General features: G+C 41.0%; 1 long non-coding RNA gene across 1 annotated transcript; it reads right to left on the bottom strand.

Moving 5' to 3' along the window:
• Window positions 1-1,864: 1,864 nt before the first annotated feature.
• LOC108305000 lies at window positions 1,865-11,083 on the bottom strand. The gene is made up of 3 exons (XR_001825509.1): window positions 10,964-11,083; window positions 10,744-10,843; window positions 1,865-2,142 (listed from the first exon to the last, which is right to left on the bottom strand). It is a non-coding gene; the product is annotated as an uncharacterized LOC108305000 (long non-coding RNA).
• Window positions 11,084-11,086: the final 3 nt, after the last annotated feature.

Genomic DNA, 11,086 nt, shown 5'->3' with positions numbered 1-11,086 from the left:
ATTTTTCTTCCTTAACAAAGGAAGAATTTTTTTTTTTTTTTTAAACAAGGTCTCACTGTATCATTCAGGCTGGAATGCAGTGGTGCGATCTTGGCTTACTACAGCCTCAACCTCCCAGCCTTAGGTGATCCTCCCACCTCAGCCTCCTGAGTAGCTGAGACTACAGGTGTGCGCAACCACACAGAGCTAATTTTTTGTATTTTTGTAGAGATGGGGTCTCACCATGTTGCCCAGGCTGGTCCTGAACTCCTGAGCTCAAGTGATCTGCCTGCCTCCGTCTCCCAAAATGCTGGAATTTCAGGCATGAACCACTGCAACAGGCCTGAAAGCCAATATTTTTAAGTTCATCTTTGAGAACTGGTATGTGTAAACCTGAACATCTATCTGAAAACAGGCCATTAAGCTCTGCCCAATTATGAAGAAATATTTAAAGCCATTTAGATCGAGTACCATATTGCTTAGTATATTGATATTACAAATATACAATTATTTATATTCATTGTAAGCACCACAAATAAAATATAAATAGCACCTAGAGGATACTTAACATTCAGGCTTTGCGAAACTGATTCCAATGTGCTACAAAGATAATAAGAATTCATTAAGAACTCTTTGCACATAATAGAAGGGTTAATATTTGCCATGACAGGGAGTTGATACTCAATAGAACATTCAAAGCTTCCATTCTTGGACTGGTAAAAGTCTGGAAAATTATGTTAAAATTTGCCAATCAAGAGATGATACTGCATTGCAGAAGCACATGAGCTTCCAGGTTATGCCAGACTGGATGTTGCCTGGGAAACCATTACTGGTTTTTGCTACAGCTAGAAGAGAAGTCTGTTCCTAAGGCGAAGATAGTTTCAGAACTTTCTGTCTCCAGTTTTTTCATAGCTTCTGCAGTCCTCACTGCTTACATGTCTTCTACCCACAGCCCCAGTTTGATTTGATTCTATATGGTCCCTGATTCCCAGATATTTGCCTGAATTTGACAATAATAATTCTTCACATCTAGACATAATTAAAAAGAAAAAATTTAAAAACAGTTGCAAAGCTGCAAAACTGGTTTTACCTATGCAGCATCTTTTTATTTGAGCAAATGTTTAAAAATCAGAATACAGCTCATAAAAATCTATATTTACAGTTTTCTTTATTGAAAAATTGGAATTTTGGCAATTTAAAGCCGTATTCCCTCATTAAGTAATCTGCTAGAACAGAGTGGCCACTGTACCACTCTGTGACACCAGTTTGCCATAGTCCTCACTATTCCCAATTGTTCCCAACACTGATCTTAGGTTTTATTATAGTGACGTTATCCCCAGAAGCAATTTGGAAAGGCTCAGAATCCTGCAGCCTCCAGCTGCATGAGTCCTAAACCATAATTTATAATCTGGTAGCTAATATGTTAATCCTGCAAAGGCAGTCTAGTCTTCAGGTAGGAAGGGGGTTTGTTTTAGGAAGGGCTATTTATCATCTTTATTTCAAAGTTATACTATAAACTAAGTTCCTTTCAAAGTTAGTTCAGCCTATACCCAGGAATGGAGTAACAGGTTGGAAGTTACAAGCAAGGTGGAGTCAGTTAGGTCAGATTTCTTTCATTGACATAATTTTCTCAGTTATAATTTTTGCAAAGGCAGTTTCAATAGTTTTTTTTATGAAAAGGTGGAAAGAAATAAAGAGAGGGAAGAAAGGAGAAGGGACCGGAGGCAGAGAGGGAGAGGGAGAGGGAGAGAGAGAGGAAGGAAGGAAAAAGAAGGAGCAATGACCACTTAACCACCCAAGGGTTTCACCTTGCCCGCAGCCTTGACAGAGCCATTTCACCAAAATAAGGGAATTGCAATGAAGAAAGAGTAATTCACATGGAGTCGACGGTGCGGGAGACTGGAGTTTTATTATTAGTCAAATTAGTCTCCACCAGCATTTGGAGAAAAGAGTTTTAAAGGACAATTTGGGGGATTGGGGAAAGCCAGTGAGCCAGGAGTGCTGATTGGTCAGGGATGAAATCATAAGGAGTCGAAGCTGTCTTCTTGCACTAAGTCAGTTCCTAGGTAGGGGCCACAAGATCAGATGAGCCAGTTTATCGATCTGGATTGGTGTCAGTTGAACCATCACATGCAGAGTCTGCAAAATACCTCAAGCATTGATCTTAGGAGCAGTTTAGGGAGGGCCAGAATCTTGTAGCCTCCAGCCACATGACTCCTATACCATAATTTCTAATCTTGTGGCTCATGTTATTCCTACAAAGGCTGTCTAGTCCCCAGACAAGAATGAGGTCTGCTTTGGGAAAGGGCTGTTATCATCTTTGTTTTAAACTATAAACTAAATTTCTCCCAAGGTTAGTTCAGCCTATGCCCAGGAATGAACAAGGACAGCTTGGAGGTTAGAAACAAGATAGAGTCAGTTAGGTTAGATTTCTTTCACTGTCTCAATCATAATTTTGCAAAGGCGATTTCAACCATAGTCAGCACTCAATAAATACTAAGCATAATACTGTCAATGATTGGCATCAGGCTTGGCGTGTTTTGCCTCACCTCCTCCCTCCTTGGTAATTCCTCAGCCTGCTGGGGACAAGGCAAAAGTTCACTTCCATATTTTTCAGTCTCTCTTTATATGAACTGATCATTTTTTAAATCCTAGGTTTTCTTTAGGGTGCTGAGGCAGGAGGATCACTTGAGGCCTGGAGTTCAAGACCAGCCTGGTCAATATAGTGAAACCCCATCTCTACCAAAAAAAAAAAAAAATCATAGATTCTTTAAGGGCCTTGTATGTTAAAAAGGGAAGTGAGGAGGCAAACCTGATGGTAGTTATAGGTGCTGCCCTGTTTCTGCCTTCCACTCTGTGCTCTCAAATCCCAACACCACCAACATAAACAAATGGTGATTAGATGGTTTAGCCAGCGTTTGCTCTTGCCGTAGGTAAATGGCTATCCAAATGGCCAGGGACTTTGACATATTCATCCAACTGAAGCTGAGCCCAACTTGGCTGGCACTACCCAGGTGGAAGGGGCTTTGAATGGTATTTTAGCAAACAATCAGATGTTACCAAAATCTTAATAGTAGAAGAGCATGTAGAGTTACCCCGTGGTCTCTAGCTCAGGGCCTTGAGGGAATATCCTTTCAGGACCTAGATGGAGCCCCATGGTCAATGCACCAAGAAAATAAAGGGCTTTATAGCCTGAAGGTGACAGATGGAGGACTAAATTAGTTTAAATCTTTGTCCAAAATATATAAAACAAATTGCTAGGATAATATCAGTGTTGGTTTGAATAGCCTGTTGGATTGGCTGAGATGAAATAAGGAGCTGGCAGCTGGGCTCATCTGGTAGCACAGATAAGAACCTAATTAGCTCTATGAAAGAGGAAGCCCTGAGCCACCTCTTCAGAGCGGTCTGAGGCCCAGGGGCACATCTTCCAGCTGCCTGAGGCTGCTGTCCACTCCCAGTCCCACTGAGGGAAGGAAGTCTCTCTCCTGATAGGACAAGGATGACTCAGCAGATCAGCATGTGGGCAAGCAAAGCTCTCAACTACCTTTTCTCTTAGCATGGGTGACAATGTGTATGCCCACTGACCTCCCTTCCTTTCTGTTTCCTTCTGTGGCAAGCAATGAAAGAAAATGACAAGGATATCTTCCTTGCACAAACATGTAAGCATGCATTCCTCTTCATCAGACATAATCACAGCTTAAAGAACTTGCATCAGTCTTGTGAGCTGGGTCCTGGCCCCAACCCCTGACTACAATCAATTATTCTTAAGACATCTACTGAGAGAACTTATTCAGATAAAACATTTTAGGGTTTTTTTTAATTTGAAGCTTTTCTATTTAAAGAATAATAAGCTCCTTCTGTAGTTTTCTTGAAAAAACTAAGCATGTGACAGGCAAAGGTTACAGATTTTTCATAACTTACTTCCTCCTGAAATTCAAGTCTGTGGTTAATCAAGTTCTGTGAATGACAGTTTCTCTCTCAAATTTTGTAAGCTAACACAGCTCTCTGAACACCCATAGTTTGTTGTTTTTTGGTTTTGGTTTTTGTTTCCTTCCTGAACAGTGCAAACAATTGTAATAAAGCTTTAAATAAATGAGCTATAGCCGGGCGCGGTGGCTCAAGCCTGTAATCCCAGCACTTTGGGAGGCCGAGGCGGGTGGATCACGAGGTCAAGAGATCGAGACCATCCTGGTCAACATGGTGAAACCCCGTCTCTACTAAAAATACAAAAATTCAGCTGGGCATGGTGGCATGTGCCTGTAATCCCAGCTACTCAGGAGGCTGAGGCAGGAGAATTGCTTGAACCCACGAGGCGGAGGTTGCGGTGAGCCGAGATCGCGCCATTGCACTCCAGCCTGGGTAACAAGAGTGAAACTCCGTCTCAAAAAAAAAATAAATAAATAATAAAAATAAAAAAAAATAAATGAGCTATAAGAAATTTTCCCAGGGTCTTGATTCTGTGATCAAGCGTCAAGGTCTCTGAACCAGCTGTCCTTAGACACATGCCTGAGCTCAAAGCAGCCATACTGTTAAGGGATAGACTTGGTGCTGTAAACTTAGCCATTTTGGTTTTTGGTTTTTGTTTGTTCGTTTGTTTGTTTTGAGACAGGGCCTGGTTTCCCAGGCTAAAGTGCAGTGGCATAATCATAGCTCATTGCAGCCTTGACTTCCTGGGCTCAGGTAATTCTCCTACTTCAGCACCCTGAGTAGCTAAGTGTAGCATGCACCACCATCCTCAGCTAATTTTTTTTTGTTTTGAGATGGAATCTTACTCTGTCACCCAGGCTGGAATGCAGTGTCATGATCTCAGCTCACTACAACCTCTACCTCCCGGGTTCAAGCAATTCTGCCTCAGCCTCCCGAGTAACTGGGACTTCAAGCGTGCATCACCACACCACATCCAGCTAATTTTTGTATTTTTAGTAGAGACAGAGTTTCGCCATGTTGGCCAGATTGGTCTTGAACTCCTGACCTCAGGTGATGAACCCACCTCAACCTCCCAAAGTACTAGGATTAGAGGCACTCCAGCCTGGTGACAGAGCAAGACTCCATCTCAAAAAAAAAAAGGAATAATAATAATAAATAAATATATTTCAGAGAAGCAACAAGAAACCATGTTAAAGAAAAGAACATCCTAAAAGAAAAAGGAAGGTCAAAAAAAGTAACCCATACCAATAGTTTTTTAACTGATAATTGGGAAAAAGACTTAAAAGCCTACTATTTTAACACAAAATGGAATAGTGATATACAATTAATTTATAAAACAAATAATGCAATGTGGGCCAATCGTATGTACAAAGCAAATATTCATCAGAAAAGAATATGACCAGAAGCTACTTTTCATGCTGCTATTTTGTCATTTTCATGTTTTCAGTAGAATTTTTTAAATCCTTTTTCAGTAATAGAAGTTATACTTTAACATAAAGCCATAAATGCACTCCCAACATTGAATTCTAATTATCTGCTTCTGTGTTTTTCCCTCTCTACACTGTGAGCTACAGAACACAGAGAAGACCATGTCCTACCCAACCTCAAATCTCAGGTGCTAAGCCCTGTGCCTGACTGAGGGGGCGCTGGATGAATGTTTGTTTATCTAATAAAGTAAGAAAGGAAGAATAGCACACATCTAAAAATATTAAGCTATTTCTGTCTTCCTGGACAAAACAACCTATGGTCAGGCATGGTGGCTTGTATACCTGTAATCCCAGCACTTTGGGAGGCTGAGGCAGGTGGATCACTTGAGGCCAGGGGTTCGAGGCCAGCCTGGCCAACGTGGTGAAACCCCCACTCTACTTAAAAAAGATAATAATAATACTTAGCCGGGTGTAGTGGCACACGCTTGTAATCCCAGCTACTCAGGAGTCGGAGGCAGGAGAATTGCTTGAACCTGGGAGACAGAGGTTGCAGAGAGCCGACATTGCACCACTGCACTCCAGCGTGGCAACAGAGTGAGACTCAATCTCAAAAAAAAAAAAAAGAAAAAGAAAATAGCTGGGCACAGTGGCTTAGGCCTATAATCCCAGCTCTTTGAGAGGCTGAGAGGGGCAGATCATTTGAGCCTAGGAGTTCGAAGCCAGCCTGGGCAACATGGTGAAACCTCATCTCTACCAAAAATGCAAAAAATTAGCAGGACATGGTGGCTAACACCTGTGGTCCCAGCTACTGAGGTTGGCAGGGGACTGAGGTATGAGGATCACTTGAGCCCGGAGGTAGAGGCTGCAGTGAGCTGAGATCGTGCCACTGCACTCCAGCATAGGTGATAGAGCAAGACTCCTCTGTCTCAAAAAAAAGTAGAGAGAATAGGAATTAGAAAACTAACCCTGTGGTTTAGAGGTAAGGGACATTGCTAAATAATGTAAGACCCATTTCTTGTAAGGTATTGAACTATTCTCTGTAAAAAGAGTTTACAACCTTAGAGAAAAAAAATTCATGAACTATGGCTCTGGAACTATGAATCTGGGACCCAGGAAGCCTGGTCTTTAGTCCAAGCTCAGTGGTTAACCTGTGTGATTCAGTTGCTCAATCTCCCTGAACTTCAACTTGACCTAAGGATGATTTCTGTCATCTCCTCCCACTTGTGTAGTCTGTTCCTGCAGTGATGATGTCACACCAGCCAATGGGACAGTGTCCATCAAACAAGGTACTTGTCAGTATTTAGTCATTTAAAGTATTATTTTGCATTACTAAAGCATAGATGCATGTTTACTAATCCCTGGAATAAAATGCTTAGCACATCGTATGTTTAAGCTTCACAACGGGAAGTGGGCCAGAGGGGTTGAGTAACTTTCCCAAAGTCATACAGCTTGTGGGTTTTTAATTTGGGACTCTAAATTCAGCTTCTCTGCCTATATAGGCCATGCTCTGAACCCCTAAGCTACATTGGAACAGAATACAGAACTTGCATGAAACATAGAATTCTAAGAAGTTTATAGAAATGTTTAAGAAATCATGACAGAATGGGAATTTTTATGCATTAGCATTTCTCATTTCATCCATCCTGAATAGTGAAATCACTGATTTGGCTCTTCTCAATCTGTAACATCCCAAATCCCAACAACTATTGCCTTGCTCATCAACACAAAGTTTGCATATACTGACTTAGTGTAGAATTTAGTTCTGTTACTGAATTGAACTCAAGAAGCTTTAATCTAGAATTTCAAAGTTCTTAATATGCTATCAGAGAAGATTTTCTACCCTAATAGAAACAAATTATTCATTATTCATATGCGCTTGAAAGTACTAAATGTGAGTGCTTTGAAGATAAATTATCAAAAATATGTAGACTGTTTAAGTCAGATAAGCAAAGAAAAAACATAGTTTTGTGATTTGCCAAATTTGGTCCAATTTGTTCAAGGCAGCCAGGAATAGATTTAAGCACATGCACACACTGGTCAGCTGAAAATAATGCACATATAAGTATATATTTAATGGGCTGATTTCTGGCCCACTTATAGGATTCCCAAGAAGATTAGAAAAAAAAATTGTGTTCCTTAAAATAGAAAATGTAGATAAAATGATAACGGCTTACATAAAGAAAAGTTTAAATTTCTCTGTGGCTGTAACTACTAACGAGTTGCTAATATTAAAGGATATCTGTGTGTGAAAGCACATTCGCAGGGTAAAACATTATGCACACTTGTGTGTGCATAAGTTGTCATTATTGTTTAAGAAAAAGCCAAGTTTGGTGGGTAAAAAATAAAAGACCACTGAGCTTTGTAGCATGAAATGGGGCCAGAATAACACCAGTTGCTAGAGTAGCAATAGTAGCTGTCTACACAGAGCATAAGTTCTTGGAAGCAAGAAAGTCAGTTGAAAATCTCTTGATCTCAAACAACTTTATTTTAAGTTTAAAGAGTGTGATTATCATTTGCATTATTACAGTTCCTCTGTTCTCCGGTCTTGGAATGATTACAGAGGTTGTTCTTTTATTCTCACAGTGCACAGACTAGCTGAAACCTCCAGAACTGAAAGATTTGCAAATTCATTTATAGAATTGCTAGAAGTAAATAATGGCAGATTTTCAAAGTTATATAACAGACTACTCTGAATTATAAATACTAAGACTATCAGTTGGGTTCTGCCTTGATTGATTTAAATTTCGTGGTAACGACTGTAATAAAATCATGGGCAAATGCAAGATAACTTTATTGACGGCCATAGACAAGAGGAGGAAAGCAATGTATAATGTATGGAATTAATTTTAAGCCACACACTGAGTAGACAGTGATATAAAGTAAAATGATATTTTTCAAGGAAAGACAGTATGTCACATTATAATCCAGTTTACATAAGTAGCATACTATTTAAAAAAAAAAAAAAAAAAACTAAGCCTTCAGAGCATGTAATTCAGTACTATTTTGAAATATGTTACTCTTGTTATTCTGTACTGTAGGGGAGGAATATGGCTTCCTCCATCCGTTTAGGCTCATTGGCTAGGCTACAAATTAAATTGACACAAAATAGATTAACAGAAGAAAAACCACTTTTGGCCTGGCTCAGTGGCTCATGCCTTTGAGAAGCTGAGGTGGGAGGATCACTCTAGGAATTCAAGACCAGCCTGGGCAACATAATGAGACTCAATCTCAATTTAAAAAACAAAAGAAAGGAAAAAGACATATTTAATTATATGCACACACACATGAAACTCAAAGAAAGGCCAGATGATGGAAGCTTATCCTGAAAATAGGAAGGAAGGGGGACTTGGGGCTTCTGTGAGAGCTAGTGACAAGTTATGGGATGGTGGTAAATAAAGGTTGTTTTGTTATGTAAATAAAAAGTCTCCCAGGTAATAAAAGTTGTCTGAGAGCAGGACTTCCTGATAGATACTTTGACTAATGTAGATTTCTTTTATACATATAAATATATTTTACAAAAGGACAGCTTTTCAGAGATATTCCTGTGTCTGCTGTTGCTCAGAATAATCAGCTCGAAATATGCCAAATAACTATACTTTGGGGTGGCATATTTTTTATTTTTATTTTGAGATGGCATCTCACTGTCACCCAAGCTGGGGTGCAGTGGTGCAATCTCAGCTCACTGCAAGCGCTGGGTTGAAGTGATTCTCAAGGAGCTGGGATTAGGGGTATCTGGGGGTGGCATATTCCGATCTTCTGTAGTCATGCATTGGGGTAGTATATTTTGAGCCCCAACAGTACCATTTGATGCAGAATATTGAGTATATCCTGAAGTGTTTAAAACACCTATAGAGGCCAGGTGTTGTGGCTCACCCCTGTAGTCCTACCACTTTGGGAGGCCGAGGCAGGCGGATCACAAGGTCAGGAGTTCAAGACCAGCCTGGCCAAGATGGTGAAATCCCATCTCTACTAAAAATACAAAATATTAGCCAGGTGTGGTGGCAGGCATCTGTGATCCCAGCTACTCGGGAAGCTGAGGCAGAAAACTGCTTGAACCCGGGAGGCAGAGGTTGCAGTGAGCCGAGATTGCACCACTGCACTCCAGCCCGGGCGACAAACAAACAAAAAGAAAACCACCTATAGAAGGCTCACTGTTTTGAGAAAAACTTTTTAAAACTTCATTTTCTCTCTCTCTCTTTTTTTCTGATTCATTTTTTTCCTTTTCTTTTTCATCTTGATACTTGTAAGGAAAATTATATTCCCCTCCCTGAAATCATAGTATTCCAGACAAAAGAAAACCGACACCTAATCAATCAATCAGGACCATCTCCCCTGCCACCCCACCCTACTTTTTTTTTTTTTTTTTGGTGTCTTTTCTCTTGTCACCCAAGTTGGAGTGCAGTGGCACAGTCTCCACTCACTGCAACCTTTGCCTGCCAGGTTCAAGCGATTCTCCTGCCTCAGCCTCCCAAGCAGCTGGGATTACAGGCACCTGCCACCACACCCAGCTAGTTTCTGTATTTTTAGTAGAGACGGGGTTTCACCATGTTGACCAGGCTAGTCTCGAACTCCTGACCTCAGGTGATCCACCTAACTTGGCCTCCCAAAGTGCTGGGATTACAGGCTTGAGCCACCGTGCCCGGCTGACCATCTCCCTTTTAAGCACGCTGTCCCCTTGAGTTACCTGCTGGTTTCAAGTAGAACACTAGGGGAGGAAGCAGAAAGTTCTTGTCTTGCTCTGCCACGCGCTGTGTCTACTGAAGCCAGTGGCTCAGGCCTGTGATTTCCTGTAGTGTGGACTGGGCTATTCTTCCATCAAGAGGGCAGTGGAGAGATGAAGTGAAAGGATTTAAAAGCAGGTTGTGGCCAGGTGCAGTGGCTCTCGCCTGTAATTCCAGCACTTTGGGAGGCAAAGCCTGGTGAATCACCTGAGGTCAGGAGTTAGAGATCAGACTGGCCAACATGGCGAAATCCCATCTCTACTAAAAATACAAAAATTGGCCGGGCACGGTGGCTCACGCCTGTAATCTCAGAACTGTGGGAGGTGGAGGCAGGCAGATCATCTGAGGTTGCGAGTTCGAGACCAGCCTGACCAACATGAAGAAACCTGGTCTCTACTAAAAAAAATACAAAATTAGCTGGGTGTGGTGGTACATACCTATAATCCTAGCTACTTGGGAGGCTGAGGCAGGATAATCTCTTGAACCAGGAGGTGGAGGTTGCTGTGAGACGAGATCATGCCATTGCCCTCCATACTAGGCAGCAAGAGGGAAACTCTGTCTCAAAAAAATAAAATAAATAAATAAACATATAAAAATAAAAGTTGATTGTAAACTGCAACACTTTGCACAGGAACACAAGATTACTGCTATTAAATATTAGTTAGAAAAGGAGAGTGAGTTCTTCTTACCATTTCCTTGTTTCTTTTTTCTCACTTCCTCCTTTCCCCTTCTGACCACCTTTTCAGCTGTGAACGCACCATACCAGCAAGAACAATAAGAGCCGAGGGTCTGAATTGTTCAATCAAAGGAAGAGTCAAAATAAGCTACACCCAGATTACTGAGAAAGGTGAAATGAAAACAAGCTCAAAACCAAATTCCAGGAAGATGCTGTCTTTTGTATTGACTTACCATTTCGTGTTTTCATACATGTCAAAATCTTGAAGCTTCGGTCACTAGTCTTCCGCTTCCTAAAGCAAGAAAGTAAATGCTGACTCGTTTTTGCCATTTGCCCCAGATGCCACCGGAAATGTC

The sequence above is a fragment of the Cebus imitator genome, unplaced genomic scaffold (genome assembly GCF_001604975.1).
Source record: "Cebus imitator isolate Cc_AM_T3 unplaced genomic scaffold, Cebus_imitator-1.0 Scaffold2, whole genome shotgun sequence".
Lineage (NCBI taxonomy): Eukaryota > Metazoa > Chordata > Mammalia > Primates > Cebidae > Cebus > Cebus imitator.
Note: the sequence above shows the minus strand (reverse complement) of the source record. Positions and strands in the feature narration are given on the sequence as shown.